This window comes from Callithrix jacchus, chromosome 1 (genome assembly GCF_049354715.1).
Source record: "Callithrix jacchus isolate 240 chromosome 1, calJac240_pri, whole genome shotgun sequence".
NCBI lineage: Eukaryota > Metazoa > Chordata > Mammalia > Primates > Cebidae > Callithrix > Callithrix jacchus.
Window position 1 is genome coordinate 3,243,611 of NC_133502.1, and position 6,611 is coordinate 3,250,221.

The window sequence follows — 6,611 nt, forward strand, 5'->3', positions numbered from 1 at the left end:
AGAAGAAGGATAAACCACTTTCTTTCACTATTGGGTTTATAGGCTGCTTTTATCTGTCAACTTTTAGAGTAAAAAATAGAAAAAAAATTTTGGTAAAGTGTGAGAAAAAGAAGCTTCACAAGTAAAATTCAATTACAGGAAATAGTGTTTACTTTTTGTTAGCATTTCGCTATACATTTTAACATTCAATTTAAAATAAATATGTAAAATAGAGAGACTATTGTAATTAACCCTCATATATCTGATTTGATAAGAAATTTAGCATTTTGCCATATTAATCTATTTTTTGTTGAAGTTTTATAATTCATGGCTCTGATATCATGACATTTTACACCAAAATACTTCATTTTGTCTCTATGAGAGTACAGATGTATTCTTGTACCATCAAAATATCATTATCAACTATAACAAAATTAGCAACAGCAATTTAGTAATCTCATATAATATCTCACCCATCTTCAAGATTATTTTCTGATTTTCTTCCCTGTATGTGAAAGTACTTTTCCATGTACATGAAAGTACTTTTTTTTTTCTTTAAACCATCACTATATTTTAATTAAAGTACACATAGGGCATTAGAGATTATATCTCTTAAATCTTTTAGTTTGAAGTATCACCTGTTTTTTATGCCATTAACTTGCTGAAAGTCTCTCTACTTCTCTTACAGAATCTCCTCCTTTCTACCTTATCTTGTTGCCCTCTTACTGTTTGCATGTTCCTCTGCCCCTTGTATATTCTATAAACTGAAAATTCATTTTCTATCATTGCAAAAAAAGGAGAAGAAATATTGTGCATGGTTTACTTCATGTTTCATTAGGCAGGTGGTATAAAACGCCTGGTTGTACCATGATTAGCCAAGTTAAGTCTGTTAGTGGTTTCAGGTGGTGGAATATGAGTCCTGGTTGGTTAAGATGCTTTTTACCTATGACCAGCAAATCATTGGCAGGTGAAATCTGGCAAGCGATGGGAGTTATTTTCTCATAAATACTTGATCTAAGTTTTTTTTTTTAAAGCACTCATTTGTGTTCTTTATGTTCTTTTCTTAAATCAGTTATTTCTTTAGTGTTTGCTAAATGTTGATCCTACTGATCCTGTTTTTTTCCTGCATTCATTAGTTGATAATATTCTACAAATAAAAACTTGCTGTAATCAGAAGATATCATTTAAAAATCATAACCATGAAAGTAAATTTAGCAAGTGACTGCAAACGTATTTAAATATATGTAATAGTTATATATATATATATATGGACATTTCAGAGTAAATTAATTCTTATTTAGCATTACTTACCATTTCCTCAACTTATTCCTTAAAAGATCCAAATTTAGTACATGTTCTTCGCATAATGGAATTTGTGCATATATATGTACATAATCATAGGAAAATTCAAACTTGACTACATATTTTCACAATAGTTAGCATATGTATGTATATTTGCAAGTCAGGAAGAATAAGTGTTGAGACAAAATATATTTTGAAATTATCTAATGAATATTGTAAGGATCCATCAAAATGCTTAATATTTTCAAATAATTATGTCTTAAATTCACACTGTGATGAATTATCTCCAGGGAATATATTTATGATTTTAAGAGGCATCTGCTAAAAAATTAGAAAGGAAGGAATAACTTTCTGAAGCTTGCTTTTTATCAAAATCATTTTGACAGGTTCAGGCTGCCTACTGATTAAATTTACCTGAAAGGCAACAATATAACATTTATGTCAACTGTAAGCAAGTAATCAGCAGTGAAGCTTGGAATTGTAAGAAGGAAATATCATTTTTATTATATCAAAACATGCCAAATTTTCTTATACGTAAGAAAATTTAAGATTTATTGAAAGTTAGTAATATTAAGGATAAAATTGTATAGTTGAGATATTATATATTGTTTCAAAGCTTTTAAGCTTTGATAAATTATGACTATCAATCATTATATTTTAAAAGCATATATTATTGGTTTGCATTATATAAGTTTACCACATTGATAGAGAATTATACATATGTTCACTTGAGACATGTACATACTTATGTAACAAACCTGCATGATCTGCACATGTACCACAGAACTTAAAGTATAATAAATTTTTTAAAAATTATATTAAAAAATTGACTCGTATATTTTATAAAATTGAGCTATCAGACTTAGAAGTCTTTTAACGATCTGACTCAAGAAAGGGAATGTAATAACTCTTAACTAGACATTTATTATCTAAAAAATAAACTGCTACATATTCTATAAAAGTAAATAACACAGGACAGTAAAAGTAGTCAATTCATAAAAGATAGAGAACATACACATATACATACTACATAAAAAAGTATGTGAGCAATGCATATTATAATTCAAATATCTGAAAGATAAACAGATACTAAATAAAACAATACTTCTTGATGTTAGGGTGGGTTATTAAAGATAAACTTGAATGATCAAGAGCTAATCGATGAGTTTTGGAGACATCAGTATAAGCTCATGTTAAGATACATGCAGATGGATACATTAAAATATCTATAGATATATGTATATACACAGGTTAGCAATGCACATGTATATTTTCTTGTGTAGAAATATGAAAAGCAATTACAGCCCAGGAGCATAGTACTTTTGTTTCTAATATCATTCTCCAATGAATGGTATCAGGGCTTTTTAGATAAATGGCTTATTTTAGCACAATGGCAGTAAATATGCAATATGATCCTGGAGTATCTTTTAGTTCCAGAAAGTAAGAAAATGTTTTGCAAGAGAAATAAAATTAAAGGAACAAAGAAATAAGTGAAAGAGCTGAGAATAAGCAAGGCTGGAAAAATTGAACAAAAAATAAATACAATGATATTGGATTATAATAACATAATGTATATATTTATGAATCTACTGAAAAGACTAAACATGAAAAAAATATATCCTGTACTAAAGAATATTAAATAATTTATGACACATAGCTCTTAATGTCCCACTCACTAAAAGTTGGCTGCACATAGTAACTTCTGGCAAAGCGTACTGTATAGAAAGTGGGAGGGGAAGGAATAAGTAAAGAGCTAATGAACTCAGTCATATAATCAAGATTAAAACTCATAGTGGTACGTCATGTTAGGCATGTTGATTGTGTGCACTTTCAGTGTGATTTGATGAGAAAGATATTTTACCTTTGTGGTTTCCTTCCCCAAATTACATAAACCCAGTTTAATCATTAGACAAGAATCAAACTAATCCCTTTTAAGTGAAATGGACAAAATACCTCTTCAGTAATTTCTCCTCATGAAATTAAAAAATAATAAAAAACAAAGTCTTAGAAACTGTTACAGCTAAGAAGTCTAAAGAGACGTAATGACTAAGTGTAATTTGGTATCATGAATGGAATCCTGGCATAGCAAAAATACACTACAAAATAATTAAATATGGCAAATAGTCAATGGGATACTATTCACGCATGAAAAAAAGAATGGAATCCTAATGTTTGAGACAGCATGAATGAACATGAAGGGTGATTAAGTTAAGTCCAAGAAGCCAGGTGTACAAAGACAAATACAGCCTTATCTCATTCATTTGGCATCTTTAAAACGGCTGATCGCATAGATGACCAGCATAGAATAGTAGTTACCAGAGGCTGGGGGAGGGTAGAAGGTAAAGGAGGTTGAAGAGAGATTGGTCAAGGACTGCACAATTATAGGTAAATAAGAGGAATAAGTTTTGGTGTTCTATAGCCTAGAAAGGTGACCATAGTTTAAAATATTGCATTGTGTACTTCAAAATCGCAGTAAGAGAGGACTTTAAGTGATCTCAACACAAAGAAATAATAAATATTTTAGGTGATGGATATGCTAATAACCCTGATTTGATCATTACACAATGTATATATGCATTAAAATATCACACTGTATCCCACAAATGCGTACAATAATTATGTGTCAAAACGCAATAAAACTACAAAAAGAAAAGATACAGGCTTTAATTAATAATAACATATCAGTATTGATTCATTAATTGTGACAAATATACTAATATAAATTGTTAATAGCATGGGAAATTGGGTGTGTGATAGTAGCAACTCTCCCTACTATCTTCATAAACTTTCTATAAATCTAAAACTATTCTAAACTTAAAAAGCGTATTTCAAAAAGTTTGTGAACCTAAACGCAATGTAGTGTCCTGTGTTAAATCCTGAAAGAATTTGCATAAATAATATACCTAATATTATACCTGCTTTAATTTTATAATATTAACAAATGTGTTCTGGTTATGTAAATTGTTATCATTAAGGGAAGCATGAAATATACATAAATTTTTTTTACTACCATTGCTTCTTCTGTTACTCTATAATTATTCCAAAATAAAAAGTATATTAAGAAATATAAATGATCCTAAAAGTTATCCTTACAAATACACATTTTTTTAGAAACACACACAGTCTTTCTCTCTCTCTCTCTCTCCCCCTTCCTCCCCCTCTCCCTCCCTGTTGTACATGGTAGGTCTAGCCTAATCCTGTGAAGAATAAATCTGGTGTGTAAAACATGTCCTGTGTCCTAGAATTAGACAACCCTCACCTAACCTTGGCTTCCTCTCTGGCTCAGCCTCTCCTAACCTCTCTGCACCACTTTTTCCTATTTAGACTAATTTCCAATCTTCCAGAAGGAGGCAATCAAGTTATGGAGCAACCCAGTTAAAACTGAGTCTCCCATGAAACATTTTCAAGGTGAAGGGGGTTTAAGAGGACAATATGACAGAAAAATCAGCTGTCATTGGCAAAAATGATGTAGGTCAATAGGCTGTGCACACCACGTAGTTACTCTCCAGGGTGATAAAAGCAGCAAAACGTATTCCTGCTGTGCAGACCTGGCGCTTCTGCTGACTTATCCCTGAGATCGCTCATATACTTGAGACTTCAGAGCAGGAACTAGGGCCTTAGATTGAACTATACAAAAATACAAAAATCATGTTTATATTAAAGGAAAAAAGTTAAAATGCACAAGATGCGTCATTTGTGCACAGCTAGTGTAGAGTTGGCGTCCTGAAGAAAGTGGGATTCAAGGTGCAGTATCCAAGGGACTGAGTACATAAAATCACATTGATCAGAATGGGGTGGGGGTGGTCATAGGAGCAGCAGAACTGCAGTTGTTTTCCCAGCCAAACTTTGTGCCTTCATCACTGTCCACTGTTGGGGACAGTTCCCAGCGCCCTATCACAAGAGTGAATATGAGGACACAAGATGTGAAAACAAAACGCTGCCTTACTCCTAAGAGACTTTCTCCTACAGAGTGTAGTGGCTTAGGTCCACAAATCTGGTCCTATACCCAATCCTTTCAATCTAACATAGGAATTATTATTCTACCTTCATGTAAAGGAAAATGACTTCCTTGTTCAGGCCATTTTCAGAAGCTGAGAATTCTGGGGATGGAAACTCATCTCAAACACAAAAGTTCTAGGGTGATTTTCCCCCAAAAGCCCTTACTTGTATTTGGACAGAGCGTGGTTGGAGTTCCTATGCCTCACCTCGTTCCCTGATTAAGAGGGAGGAAGGTGTGGTGCTGTGAACCGCAGCCTGAGATAGAAGGCAGTGCCAACTAGCCCCAATTCATGCTATTCCCACTTGCTCCACTGTGCCTGCTTCTTGAAAATTCCTGGCAACAAAAGAAGAGCCTCCACCCACAGTGGCTCAATTCTGGGCTTCAGGGAGCAGGGCAGAGCTGTGTGTATCTTTCTCTTCCTCCCCGAAGTAGGCTGGCTTCCTCTGTGTGCTAGGGGCTTGCTGGGCCTTCAGCAGACATGAGGCTGTAATATGGCTGATGCTCTGCACAGTGGCACTTTTTGGGCTGGAGTGGCAGCTTGCATTCCTTGGCATGATGGTCTAGACCTCCACCCTTGTAGCACCGGCCTGCCTTCTTTTCATCTCAGCATATTCTTCCCCTTTGTCCACCTCTCATTTTTAATACAGAACAGCCCACTAGGTCTGGTGACACAGATAGATTCCAGACCTTTGGCAGACTTCTTAAAGGTGAACTCTACTGCCTCAACCTCCTTCAGGCTCTGGAAGCTCTCCATGTGCGGCTTACTCTGGTGCACAGTGATGTCCCCTGGGGGCTCAAGTGCAACTCCAGAGCATGTGGTCATGGACGGGAAGTTCAACGCAGTGCACACCGTGAACGATTAACAGGTAATTTTAAGATTAGTTCCCCTGTACTCATCCTGTGCTGTCAAGGAATGCATATATAAAGCAAGGTAAAATCCTCAACATTTCAAAATTTGGGGGTTTCAGGGAGACTCACACATGAGGGCTTCTTTGTGGTGCCTGAAGCTTGTGTTCTGTTCAGCTGCAGTGATGATTACTAGCTAAAGGAGTAAAAAGAGAGATTCATTTGCTTGCTGTAAGATCACTGCAAACCTGCTTCACTGCGTTGAAATGCACAAATGCAATAGAGCTTGTTGGGTGGTGTGGGTTTCATACTGGGTTCTTGTCTCCCTAAATGCCACCCCCATTCTGGTTTTTGTATTTGTCTGGGCTTTGTAGAAAATCACTGAATTGGTGATTGCCCAATGTCTTAGTTTGTGTAAATATAATGTGTTAGTCTTTCTCTACGTTCTTTTGGAGTTTATTGTTTATAAATAAAAAAAATACTT

The 6,611-nt window shown here is 34.5% G+C and overlaps 1 pseudogene; it reads right to left on the bottom strand.

Moving 5' to 3' along the window:
• Positions 1 to 5,487: 5,487 nt before the first annotated feature.
• On the bottom strand, positions 5,488 to 6,104 carry LOC100396820 (protein lin-28 homolog A pseudogene; annotated as a pseudogene).
• Positions 6,105 to 6,611: the final 507 nt, after the last annotated feature.